This window comes from Pan paniscus, chromosome 20 (assembly GCF_029289425.2).
Source record: "Pan paniscus chromosome 20, NHGRI_mPanPan1-v2.0_pri, whole genome shotgun sequence".
In the NCBI taxonomy this organism is placed as follows: Eukaryota; Metazoa; Chordata; class Mammalia; order Primates; family Hominidae; genus Pan; species Pan paniscus.
The window spans coordinates 34,675,953-34,689,207 of NC_073269.2; the positions used below are offsets into that span (position 1 = coordinate 34,675,953).

The 13,255-nt window shown below is 35.0% G+C and overlaps 1 pseudogene; it reads right to left on the minus strand.

The window, feature by feature from the left end:
- The window catches only part of LOC100989350 (SHC SH2 domain-binding protein 1-like), a 42,496-nt pseudogene that overhangs the window by 13,795 nt on the left and 15,446 nt on the right, over window positions 1-13,255 (minus strand).

Sequence of the window (13,255 nt, forward strand, 5' to 3'; positions counted from 1 at the left end):
ACATTTAAAGAATTAACAGTAATTCTACAAAATCTCTTTTAGAAAATAAAAGAGAAAAAAATACTTCAGAGTTCATTTTATGAAGCTAATATTAGTGTACCCAAACCAGACAAAGACGGGAGTACAAAAAGACAAAACTGCAGACAAATATTCTTTATGAATATAGATGCAAAATTTCCTCACAAAACATTAGCAAGTACAATTCAGCAAAATATAAAAAGATTATACACTATGGCAAAGTGGTATTTATGCCATTGAGGCAAGGCTGGTTCAAAATTTGAAAGTCAACCAGTATAACTCATCATTATTTTTTTTTCTAATAATAAAAATCAGGTGATCATCTCAAGAAATGCAGAAAAATACTTGATAAAGAATTTGATAAAGAATATCCATAAAAAAACTTGATAAAGAATTTTCATAAAAAACCTAGTTAACCTCATTCTTAATGATGAAATATTGAATACACTCCCCATAACATGAAAAATAAAGTTAAGATATCTACTCTTATTCAAAATAGTGCTGGAAGTTCTAGCCAGTGCAATAAGGCAAGAAATTAAAAAAAAAAAAAAAAAAAAAAGCTTACTAATCAGAAAAAAAACAACAAAAAAATGCAACTTTTGATACTTATAGATAACATGATTGTCTACATAGAAAATCCCAAGGAATCTACAAAAACACTTTTATAACTAATAGGTAACATTCAGCAAGGTCACAAAATACAAAATGAACATACAGAAATCAATTATATTTCTATATACTAGCAATAAACATATGAACACTGAACTTAAAAATATAGTATGACAATCTAATAATAACAAGCAATGAAGAAAAAACTCCCTATTCAATAAGTGGTGCTGGGATAACTGGCTAGCCATATGCAGAAGATTGAAACTGAACCCCTTCCTTTCACCATATTAAAAAATCAACTGAAAATGGATTAAAGACTTAAAAGTAAGATCCAAAAGCATAAAAACCCTAGAAGAAAAACTAAAGAGCTACTGCAGAGTATCAACAGAGTAAACAACCTACAGAATGAGAGTAAATATTTGTAAGCTATGCATCTGACAAAAGTCTTAATGGCTAGAATCTATAAGAAAAAAAAAAACAGGCAAAAAACAAACCCATTTAAAAATGGGCAACGGATATAAAGACACTTCTGAAAAGAAGATACATGCATGGCCAACAAGCATATGAAAAAATTCTCAATATCAGTAATCATTAGAGAAACGCAAATAAAAGCCACAATGAGATACCATCTTACACCAGTCAGAATGGCCATAATTAAAGTCAAAAAATAGCAGATGTTGGTGAAGTTACAGAAAAGGTCATGCTTAAACACTCTTGGTGGTACTGTAAATTAATTCAGTCATTATGGAAAGCAGTTTCAAGATTTTTCAGTGAACTTAAAACACAACTACCATTTGACCTAACAATCTTATTACTGGATATATACCTAAAGGAATATAAATCGTTCTATATTCCTATGTTCATCGCAGCACTAGTCACAATAGCAAAGATATGGAAACAATCTAGATGCCCATCAAGGGTGGACTGGATAAAGAAAATGTGGTAAATATATACCATGGAATACTAGGCAGACATAAAAAAATCATGTCCCTTGAAGCAACATGGATGCAAATGGAGGTCATTATCCTAAGCGAATTAACACTGGAACAGAAAACCAAATACTGCGTGTTCTCACTTATAGATGGGAGCTAAGTACTCAGTACACATGGACACAAAGATGAGAACAACAGACAACAGAAGCTACTTTAGCGGGCAGAGAGGGAGGTGGATGAAGTTCAAAAAACTACCTATTGGGTACTATGCTCACTACTTGAGTGGCTAAATCATTTGCACATCAAACCCCAGTGACATACAATTTACCCATGTAATGAACCTGCGCATGTACCTCATGAATCTAAAATAAAAGTTGAAAAAAAAAAGTACAAAACGCAAACAACAATTGTATGCTGACGACTACATAATGTTGATGAAAGAAATCAAAGATCTAAATAAACAGAGAAATATGTTCACAGATTGGAAGACTCAACATAACAAAGATGTCAATTCTTCCCAAGTTTATATACGAGTTTATTAAAATTCCTTTCAAAATTTCAGCATCATTTCTTGTGGATATAAAATTATTCTAAAATTTATATTGAAAGGCAAAGAACTTGGGTAGCTGAAACAATTTTCAAAGAGACCAAGTGGGAGAAATCCTCTATTTGATTTCAAGACATAAATACAGCTACAGGTATTAGTGAAGAAACAGGACACTGATCAGTGAAACAGAATAGAGAACACAGAAATAGACCTATACAAATATGCCCAAACGGTATTTGAAAAAAATGTAAAACCAATTTATTGGAGGAAGGACAGTCTTTTCAAGAAATGGTAAAGGAGCAACTGGACATCCAAAGGCAAAAAAATGAACCTTGACCTAAACCTCACATCTTACAGCAAAATTAACGAAGAAATGGATTACAACTTTATATAAAATGTAAAACTATAAAAATTTTAGAAAAAAATAGGAGAAAATATTTGGAAATCTACAGCTAGGCAAAGAGTTCTTAAACTTAACACTGAAATGCTCAGTCCATAAAAGGAAAAATTGATGAACTGGACTTCATCAAAAATAAAAACTTTGCTCTGTAAAAGCCCATATAAAGAAGATAAAAAGACTAGTTACAGCGCAGCAGAAAGTATCCGCAAACCACATACCTGACAAAAGACTAGTATCTAGAATATATATAGAACTCCCAAAACTACAGTAAAAAAGGACAAACAATCCAATTAGAAAATAGGCAAAAGTCACAAATAGACATTACACTAAAGAGGATAGAAGAATGGCAAATAAGCCTATGAGAAAATGTTCAACACCGTTAACCACTACGGAAATAATTAAAACCACAGTTAGTACTACACACCTATCAGAATGGCTAAAACAAAAAATAGTGAAAACACCAAATGCTTTCAGGATACAAAGAAACTGGATCACTCAAACATTGCTAGTGGGAATCGAAAATTGTATAACCACTCTGGAGAACATTCTGGAAGTTTCCTTAAAAAACTAAACATGCAACTGCCATAGGACCTACAATTGTATTCCTGGGCATTTACCCCTAAGAAATAAAAAGTATCTTCTCAGCAAAATCTGTACACAAATGCTTATAGCAGCTTTAGTGACAATAGGCAAAAACTGAAAATAATCTAGATGTCCTCCAACGGGTGAATAAACAAACTACAGAACCACCACATGTTGGACTACTACCCAACAATAAAAAGGAACAAATTACTGAGCTACTGGGATGAGGCTCCAGAGAATTGTGTTAAGTGAAAAATGCCAGTCCCACAAGGTCATATCCCAAAAGGAATGTGATTTCATTTTTAAAACTTTTTTGAAATGATGAAATAATAGAAATGGAAAACAGATTAAGGTTTGCCAACAGTTAAGGAAGAGACTGATGGGAGAGGAAAGTAAGTGAGTGTGGCTATAAAAGGCAACCAGAGGAATCGCTGTGGTGATGGACATGCTCCTCAGCCTAACTGAATGTCAGCATTCTGGCTGTGCTACGATACTGTGGTTTCATAAGATGTCACCACTGGGCCAAACTGGTAAAAAATGTACATACCGGACCTCTCTGTGTTATCGCTTACAACAGTAGTGAATCTATAATTACCTCAAAATAAAAAGTAATTAAATAAAAGCAACTGAGCTTTGACTGTTACAAAATTGTTCATAAAGTCATAATTTTAAGAGCCTAAAATTCTCTGAAAGTTACAGTAAATTGTGAGATTTATTATTTTTCTTACTAATCTATGTTTTGAAAATGCTACGTAAGAACCTTGTACAATTGAGCTTGCATGACTTAGTAGACATAAATGTCTGAAATTCTTTGAAGAAAGAGAATAGGAGTCTGCACTTATATCTTGGTCTCATATTTTATATATTTATTTACAACTTAAACTCAAACTATTTCCCAAAAAGAGCTCATCATATCTTGTCACCATGTAAATCCAAGTTCTTCATTAAAAATGTGCGTGCTGTGCCTCATGCTACTTCACATGGCAGCACAATTTTCTGATGGAGTCTCCTTATGGTGAGTGCCTGTGATGAAAACACACAGCTGACTGCTTGAAGAAGTAATGTACCTTTTCCAGTATCAGGGACAGCCTGGAGCTGACATTAGACGTAGTCTAAATATTTAATAACTTCCATTTAAACTTAAATTCGAAATTCATAAAATACAAAACAATGACCATTTTGAGCTATTTTCTCAAATCTAAAAGTAACATTCTTAAAAAAGAATGACTTGACCTCAGAAATGCAAAAGCACTTTTCATTACCACAAAAGAATATCAGAGATCAACTTTGCTCAGTATCTTGGGAAAAAAAGATCTTATTCAAGAAAGAAGACACAGATCTTAGGAAACAAATACTACTGCAATGTGAAGATAGCTAGTTTCAGTCTAGTGCTAAATTGAAAACAATGAATACAGACCACTACGTTGGAAAGTATTAAAAGAAAAAGATGACTGCACCGAGAAGAAATTAATATTAAACTAACACATTTTCAAGAATAGGCTGAACTATTTTTCACTTCAGGGTAAGATTCCTAAGTTGTCATGCTGTGTACATAATCAGCCTTCCACGTACAGGCATACCTTGGAGATATTGTAGTGTAGTTTCCAGACCACTGCAATAAAGCAAATATTGCAATAGAATGAGTCACACCAATTTTTTGGTTTCTTAATGCATATAAAAGTTATTTTTATGAGAGAACAAGGCAGGAGGATCACTTAAGCCCACAAGTTTGAGAGCAGCCTGGCTACATAGTGAGACTCTATCTCTAGAAAGAAATAAAAAGATTAGCCTGGTGTGGTGGTACGTGCCTGTAGTCTCAGCTGCTCAAAAGGCTGAGGCAGAAGAATCACTTGACCCCAGGAGATTGAGGCTGTAGTGAGCTAGGACTGCACCACTGCTCTCCAGCCTGGTTGACAGAGTGAGACCCTGTCTCTCAAAAAAAAAAAAAAAAAAAAAAAAAAAAAAAGTTATGTTTATATAATATTGTAGTCTAAGTGTACAAAAGCACTATGGTTTTAAAAAAAAGTATAAACCTTAATTTAAAAATACTTTATTTTGCTAAAACATACAAGGATCATCTGACCTTCAGAAAATCATAATCTTTTTTGCTGGTGGAGGGTCTTGCCTCAATGTTGATGGCTGCTGACTGATCAGGATAGTGGTTGCTGAAGGTTGGGCTGGCTGTGGCAATTTCTTAAAATAAGACAAACAGTTTGCTGCATTGACCCCTCCTTTCGAAAAAGATTTCTCAGTAGCACGTAATGCGATGTTATGATAGCATTTTACTCACAGAAGAATGTTTTTCAAAATAGGAGTTGATCATCTCAAAGCCCTCCTCTGCTTTATCAACTACATTGATGTACTATGCTAAATCCTTTGTTGTCATTTCAACAATATTCATTCTCTTTACCAGGAGTAGATTCCATCTCAAGAAATCATCTTCTCTGCTCATCCGTAAGAAGCAACTCCTCACCTGTTCAAGTTTTGTCATAAGATTGCAGCAACTCAGTCCCATCACCAGGCTCCACTTCTAATTCTGGTTCTCTTACTATTTCCACTCATCTGCAGTTACTTCCTCCACTGACATCTTGACCCTCAAAGAGTTTGGGAGTGTTAGAATCAATTTCTCCCAAACTCAATGTTAATGTTGACATTCTGACCTCCTCTCATGAGTCTTGAATGTTCTTAATGACATCTAAGTGGTGAATCCTTCCCAGAAGGTTTTCAATTGACTTTGCCCAGATCCATCAGAGAAATCACTATCAATTGAAGCTATAGTTTATGAAGTCTATTTCTTAAATATTAAGACTTGAAAGTTGAAATTACTCCTTGATCCATGGGCTGCAGAATGGATGTTGTGTTAGCATGAAAAGAACATTAATCTCCTCGCACATTTCTGTCAGAGCTCTCAGGTGACCAGGTGCATTGTTCGGTAAGCAATAATATTTTGGAAGGACTTTTTTTTTTTTTTTCTGAGCAGTGCGTCTCAACAGTGGGCTTGAAATATTCAGCAAACAATGCAATAAACGGATTTGCTACCACTCAGGCTTTGTTGTTCCATTTCTAGAGCACAGACAGAATAGACATAGCATAATTCTTAAGGGCCCTAAGATTTTCAGAATTGTAATTGACCACTGATTCAACTTAAAGTCACCAGTAAGAGAATTGGCCTGTCTTTTGAAGCTTTGAAGCGAACTAATGACTTTTCTCTAGTTATGAAAAGTCCTAGATGCATCTTCTTCCAATAGAAGGCCATTTCATCTACACTGAAAATCTGCTGTTTAGTGTAGCCACCCTCATCAGTGATTTCAGCTAGCTCTTCTGGATAGCTTTCCGCAGCTTCTACAATAGAAACTACTGCTTCACCTTGCACTTTTATGTTACAGAGATGGCTTCTTTCCTTAAACCTCATGAACCAACCTCTGCTAGCCAACTTTTTCTTCTGTAGCTCCCTTGACTCTCTCAGCCTTCACAGAATTAAAAAGAGTTAGGACCTTGCTGTGTAGGCTTATGCTTAAGGGAATGTTGTAGTTGATTTAATCTTCTATGCTGACAACTAAAACTTTCTCCATATTAGTAATAAGGCTGTTTTGCTCTCTTATTCATGTGTTTGGCTTTTGATGTGCCTTTCTCACTAGGCTTAATCATTTCTAGACTTTGTTTAATGTGAGGGACATGCAACTCTTCCTTTCACTTGAACACATAGATGCCATTGTAGGGTTATTAATTGGTCTCCTTTCTATATTGCTTTGTCTCAGAATAGAGAAGCCCAAGAAGAGGAAGAGAGAAGGGAGCATGGCTGATTGTTGGAACAGTCAGAACACACACAACACTTACTAAGTTCACCATTTTCTATGGTGATGCAGTTCACGTCACCCCAAAACAATTACAGTGGTAATATCAAAGACCACTGGTCACAGATCAGCATAACAAATATAATAATAATAAAAATGTTTGAAATATTGTGAGAATTACCAAAATGTCACACAAAGGCATAAAGTGAGTACCAGTTATTGGAAAAATGAGGCCAAGTAGACTTACTCGAAGCAGGGTTACCACAAACCTTCAATGTATAAAACATTCAATATCTGCGAAGCACAATACAATTAGGTATTCCTGTACTCAACAGTGGCATTTCATTAAATTCTATCTTCCATAGAAAGTAAAGTTTTCCTTCAAAGCCTAGAATGAGTAAATACACCAAACAGTCAGACATTTAAGATTTCTTTTACAACACCATGCTGAACAAATCTTATGCCTGAGATGTTAATATCCTCATTCATGCAGTCCACAGAAGTGTCACCTTTTTCCCTCTTTTCTATCACAATATTAATTGGTAGACCATATCCTAAGGAAGAGAACAGAAACATTTAAGGTGGGTGAGGGGAAATGTCCAAACACAAAAATGTAGAACACATTTCTCTAGTGCAAGGGGCTTGAAATGATAATGAGACCAGTCAACCCAGATGCATTTAAATAAAGTCGATCTCCCCACATATCTTATTTAAACCAGGGCATCAAATTTTTAACAATAACAACTTCCCAATGTGTCCCCATATTAGCAAGACTACTCTATCAGCCATGTCAGACCAGCCCAGCACAAAATTCACATACAAAGCTGCCATGAAAGTTAAAAAATAATCCTAAGGATCTACAACTGGGTCAAAGGGCTTTAAAGCATTCGGCTCTCTTAAGCTTTTTTCTAACTGCATGGGTGCTGTAGAAGGAACCTTAAGTATCTGAGATTCTATGATTCTAATATAAATTACATTTGAATAAACCTAAGCAGTTCTCAAGATTACCTAATTTTAATATTCTCGTAGAAAGAATGACTTAAAATCTGACAAACTGACTTATGACAGTTTAGCTACAGGAAAAAACAGTCTATTTCATTAATCAACAAAAACCATTAGCTCTCCATAAATCTTAATCAAATCAGTAATACAGGCCAAGCCTCTGAGTGGGCTTACAAAAACCTGGAATATCGGAAAACTAAAGAACTCGCTTGACTTTCAGTATAAAACAGAAGACAAACACATAGACGAAGCTGTAAGAAAGAAAGACCTCATTGTCTAATGATAAGTCCTTGAGTACATGAAAGCAGTAACTGCAGTAAACAGGCAAAGCCACTGAACTTATCCATACTTGAAGGGTACAGACAAGCCTCTGGGGGCACTAGAGAAGGCAAGACGACTCCATACACTGGAATGCTACCGGGGTGGACTAGAAATGACTGAACAGTGAGTAATTTTGTTTCTGATTCTGTATGTGTCTGCCTGTACTTTGAATATTTTCTACAATAACCATTGTTTTTTTAGCATCAGAAAAATTAAAAATAGAAAAAGAATTGCATATTGAAGAAAAAACAGATTTTTACACAAATTATGTATTCTTACCAATTTAAAACATAAAGCCATTACCTAAAGTGAACAGATTTTCTAAAGAAAGAGAAGCCCAATCATAAGTACTATTAATACCCTGCACATAGTAGGTACTCAATATATCTCTTAAGTGTTAGGTATAGATTACTATCAGATAAGCTTAATTTACTCATAAGCTAGTGCTCCATATATTCACACCAGAGATACCATTTGATTCCTCAATTCTCAGAAATGTCCTCTGTCAGTAAATTTACAGTCATTTTTACACTCAACTATCAGAATTTGATAGGTTATTTATGACACTCTGGCAATTACATTGTAATTTCCTCACCGATCTAAGAACTCTTATCTACTATACAATTTATAATATGAATGTTATTTTTACTCTGCCAAAAAATAAAGTGTTTTTATTGCAGTGATTTATCCTGCACATGTGTTACTTATACATACACATCTATTATAAATCAAGTATTGGAGAGGAGAAAGAACAAAATTAACAAACATAAAACAAAAAAGGGAGTGAGATGATGTACTAGTGAACAGCAGGAAATTAAGCTCCCAGCCTTGCTTCCATTAAGAAGTTTTGACAAGATAAAGATCAAGAACACAGCTTAAGCAGTTAGTGAACAGCTGCATAAGTCCCAAAATGATATATGATTTTTTTGCATTACAAACTTCATTGCTAACTTGTAGCAGTTTTGGTAAATAGTTGAACAGGTACAACTAAATTTGACACATTACGGAAATATACAAGACCAAGATGAACAACTGTAAAGTAACCTAAACTTAGGAATTACTCCAAATGAACAAAAAGATTATAACTGGAAAAGTTATTTTTAATAGATATTAAATATATCTATTAAAGCAGATAATAGTTATCTATTAACTATTATATATTTATTTTAATATTAATCTTTCAACATTAACGTTTTCAAAAGTATACTGTCAAGACACAAAGTGTAGCATTTGTGACACTCAGCAAACTTTTAGAGAATTAAGATAATTTTTGATACCAATTTCAAGTAAAACGCCCTTCACCATATCGCTCACAAAAATAAGCTAAATTTAAAACAAAAAACAAACAGCCATGCACTAAGATATCACAATATCTACGAGATAAGAGCAAGTAACAAACTAAAAAATACTGAAAATAAAAATAATATTGTTGGGAATCTTTTTTTTTTTAATTCTAGAAATTTGACATCCTTTCCATAAATCACCTACGATCTGTATAGTTTGCTTCTTCCTTATGGTCTTTTTTCTATACAGCCCTGTAAGTATCTTCCCAACATATACACTGCTACAAAGAACCACAAGTCCACTTACTCAAAAACTGGGTCAACTCCTTTTAAGCTTCCAATGCCTTTAATGTTTCAAGGCAATTCAATAATTCATTTGAAGTCAAATAGGTTGAAATCACATTCTTGGAGCTTTGACAAGAACAGTCATTTATTGTTTACTTAATCATGTCATGCATGAGAGTTTGGTTGTGTCTTCCATACCCACCTTCCAACTCAATGGAGTCAACACTGCACTCCATTATGCCACATACCACAAAATGGTCAGGACAAACGATAACAGTGTCACCTTCATAGCAGGCATTTATAACAGATAATGGATCACCAAAGAACTAGAAAACAACAACATATTTGCAAATATACACCCACATATGGTGTGGATCTCTGTCCCCACCCAAGTCTCATGTCTCATGTTCAATTGTAATCCCCAATGTTGGATGTGGGGCCTAGTGGGAGGTGACTGGGTCATGGGGACAGTTTCTAATGGTTTAGTACCATCTCCCTAGTGCTGTCTCATGATAGAGTTCTCACGAGATCTGGTTGTTTAAAAGTATGTAGCACCTAAAAAATGATTAGTTCATGTCCTTTGTAGGGACATGGATGAAATTGGAAATCATCATTCTCAGTAAACTATCGCAAGAACAAAAAACCAAACACCGCATATTCTCACTCATAGGTGGGAATTGAACAATGAGATCACATGGACACAGGAAGGGGAATATCACACTCTGGGGACTGTGGTGGGGAGGGGGGAGGGGGGAGGGATAGCATTGGGAGATATACCTAATGCTAGATGACGAGTTAGTGGGTGCAGCGCACCAGCATGGCACATGTATACATATGTAACTAACCTGCACAATGTGCACATGTACCCTAAAACTTAAAGTATAAAAAAAAAAAAAAAAAGATAGTAAAAAAAAAAGTATGTAGCACCTACCCTCATTCTCTTTCTTCCTCCTCCTCCAGCCATTTAAGCCATGCCTGCTTCCCCTTCACCTTCTGCCATGATTGTAAGTTTCCTGAGGCCTCCCCTGCCATGGGTCCTTATAACCTGCAGAACTGTGAGCCAATTAAACCTCTTTTCTTTATAAATTACTCAGTTTCAGGTATTTATAGGCAGTGTGCAAAGTGACAAATATACAACCCCACAAAGCAACTCGAGTATTATTCCAAGTGCCTTCATGTCTCACTCTGAAAATGGAGCCAACACTGCACGCTGAAGCATCTCCTTTGGTAGTGGACTGAACCTAATGCATGCCTGGTAAGTGGCTACTGCTGATGAAAGGCAGGGTTCTCACTACTTCCTATTTAACAGAAAACCATCTCTGGGAAGCTCTGTGTAGAATTCATGAAAAAGCCACTTGCAGCAAGACACTCTTCTTTTACCTGAATTTCTATATCTTCCCCCAAGGCACCTGGCAAAGCCTGTCCATGAGTAGGGTCCACAGCAGACCAGTCATCATGGTGGAGGAGATCTCATGGGTGGAACTTCTGACAACTGGATGGACACCCTTTGCTTAGATGTTAGAATTCTGATAACCAAACACATACCATGAAGAAACCAAACAGACCTAACAGTTCTCAGTAAGATAGCAAGGAAGAAAAGATGCTAACTAGCTAAGAATTACAAAGGCCCACATACCTCAACAAAGGACTCTCCATGAGTTTTAGCTTTTGCTTCACCTGTTCAATCTCTGAATACAATTTTAACCCTTCAACCATGGAGATATTTTCCTGCTCAGAGCTACAATTTGCCAAACTGCTTCTCAGATTAAAAAATTTGCTGTAACTCTCCTCACATTGAGACAACAGATTGTGGTGGTCACGTCCTGAAGGAACTCAGTTTTCAAGAATGTCATAATCCCTGAGAGTTTAAAAGCAAACTGAAATCCATTGCCTTTCAGACACATTTTTTCTCATTAAGAAAGCCCATGGAGTCCTCAAAGACCCACTAAGAAAAGTGCTTTATAACTCAGGTACATGTTAAGTCTCTCTGAATAGTACTCTAAGTGGTAACTGTTGAAAGTTTCAAACACCACTTCATTGAAGTCATTAATTTTTCTTCTTTTGAGGAATTGTTTTTTATTAGATCCAAACATTTGTGCTTTAGAATTACCTAAAGTTCATATTGTACAATTTGTAATCATTATTTAATAAGAAATTATTTTCTTCTCATATATTAGATTCAAAATCTTAATAAGGAGTGGGTGGCAAGGGCCAACTGGGGAGTAGGGGTATAGAGGGAAGTAAATTGTTTCACAATGGTTAAGACTGCCATGTTTTTCAGAGATCTGAATGTGATTTTAAAATGTTTTAAAAGATTACCATATTTATAGGATCAAAAATTAGAAATGACTCAAACTGTCTAGTCCTTCCTTACATTTAAAGCACTATACAGGCACAAAATTATGTTGAATATTCCCAGAGAAAGATCAGGGGATTTCAAAAAAATAAACCTTTGAGATTTTGAGGGGAAAAAAATGCTGTCATTATTAGAGAATGATTAACACAAAATAACCTTGTACTGGACAACTTTACTGGCACTTGAAATTTATTCATTTACATAAATTCTCAAATATAATTACAGAACAAAAAGTATGTCTCAATGTAATAAAATAATTTATAAATGTACAGTCAATAGATATTAAATTAATGGGTTTAACAATAAAATAAAATATTGCCATTATCTGTAGTTTTAAAATAATTGCTTTATTTTTCAGTTAAATGTATATCAACTAGCTGTGCCTTAGGTTAGAGCTTCTCAATTCTGATGAATATTAGAATCACCTAGGATCTTTCAAAAATACAGATGCTCAGGCCAACATCCAGAGCAATAAAAACGGGCCTCTGAAAGCGGAGAGGTACTTTTTAAAGTTCCCTAGGCATGTAATGTGTAGCCAAGGTTGAGAACTATTGTCTTAGATTATTATTTTTTTAACTTCGTCATGCTCTTAAGAAGATGGCGGGGGCGGGGGAGAAAGCAGAACAAAATCCTAATTCATATTAAATTATGGTGAACACTCAATATTTAAAATGAACAGAAGATTTTATTTTCTTGCTTTTCCAAGTAAATGGATTGGGTAAAGCTTGAAAAAGTAAGGATTTTGTCTACTTTGGTTATCCACACTCATTTAAAGATACTCTAGAAATCTACTTTGCAAATAAGAAATTACGAACCAAACCACTGGTCTATTAAGTTGCGAAGATTAAGACTAAAATTTTAAAATAAGTTTCTTAGCATTTCCAATATCCATGCAAGTTAGCTTATTTCTTCTCATTAGATTGATACTTTACAGTCTAGAACCAGTGAACCAACATCATCTTCAGACCCCTAAGTTCTGAAGTAGTGTGTTTTGAATTAGAAAGGAAAAATATTTGCCACATGGTGCAAAATCAAGACAGTGATTTGATCTTGCCTGCTGATAGCTCTACTCCTATCTTAGCCCAGGAACCTTTTTAGAGTCTGCCTACATGTGATAACATTCCAG